This window comes from Etheostoma spectabile, unplaced genomic scaffold, assembly GCF_008692095.1.
Source record: "Etheostoma spectabile isolate EspeVRDwgs_2016 unplaced genomic scaffold, UIUC_Espe_1.0 scaffold397, whole genome shotgun sequence".
NCBI lineage: Eukaryota > Metazoa > Chordata > Actinopteri > Perciformes > Percidae > Etheostoma > Etheostoma spectabile.
In genome coordinates, this window is record NW_022605601.1 from 572,766 (window position 1) to 573,831 (window position 1,066).

At 35.2% G+C, this 1,066-nt stretch overlaps 1 protein-coding gene and 1 long non-coding RNA gene across 2 annotated transcripts in view; one reads left to right on the forward strand and one right to left on the reverse strand.

The window, feature by feature from the left end:
* sorcs2 (sortilin-related VPS10 domain containing receptor 2) overlaps positions 1–1,066 on the forward strand; it is a 530,001-nt gene that overhangs the window by 428,110 nt on the left and 100,825 nt on the right. The gene's annotated exons all lie outside the window — the stretch shown is intronic.
* The window catches only part of LOC116686602 (uncharacterized), a 15,044-nt gene that overhangs the window by 7,678 nt on the left and 6,300 nt on the right, over positions 1–1,066 (reverse strand). Inside the window, exon 2 of the long non-coding RNA XR_004331307.1 lies at positions 921–926. This is a non-coding gene — a long non-coding RNA (uncharacterized LOC116686602). The remainder of the gene's footprint in view (positions 1–920; positions 927–1,066) is intronic.

The window sequence follows — 1,066 nt, forward strand, 5'->3', positions numbered from 1 at the left end:
CCAGAATCAGCTTTAAATCCAGTCCTAATCTAGTCCTCACTAAGTTTAAAATAATTTTATTGGAGTTAGTTATTATTTTTTCGTCATCAATACCTAATTGAATCGGAATATACACAGACTTCTCACAAAATCACACTCGAATCCATATCTTGCTACTCTGTCAGAATCTTGTTAACCTGGAGTCACAATAAATAATCTATATGTTTTAGGCCTATTGGCAGACATCCATTTAAAATGTAGCCGATGGCATATAAAGAACCTTTTTTCCATGTCCACTGTAGTTTCTCAGCGTGCTCTCTAGTAACATCTGTCTGGTCCAGGGAGCTTTGTCATTCGCAAGGCTACTTTTACTTTAATACTTTAAGTAAATTTCCAAGCCTCTACTTTGTTACTTTTACTTGAGTACAGAAGTTAAATCAGTACTTCTACTTTTACCAGAGTATTTTTTAACACAATTATCTGTACTTTTACTTGAGTACAGTAAGTGAGTACTTTTGCCATCTCTGCTCCTAACAAACCTTTTTATAAGTGTAATAATGTAAGTTCACTCATTATCAAAAAAAGCTGTGTTCTAAATGAAAGTAGATGTGAAAAAGCAACATGCTACTTTCTTTTACTCTATTGAATCAATACAATAGTGCATCCAAAGTGAAGTCCCCCAACACAAAGAGCATGTAAGACACAGAACAAAAACAGACGAGACAATGACACACAATGGAAGGGGGGGACATAGACAGAAGGCTAACACTCAAAATAGCTCTGTGATTAAGATTTAACATGGGGCAGCGAAAAGGAACAGCATAGTTACCTGGTTGCAACAGCAACTAATTCCACTTAATTGACTTTAAAATAATTAGATTTTTTGTCTACAAAAACATGAAATAAAAAGAACAAAATAGCAAAAACATTGGAAAGGGGACTGTAACCTAGTAGTGTCCTAACTAACCTATTTAGCGTAGGCTATATTAAATATAGCCTCCCTGTAATCATATCAGATAAGAATGCAAAAACTTGAAGACATCTAGAGCAGTGGTTCTTAACCTGGGTTTGATCGAACCCCAGGGGT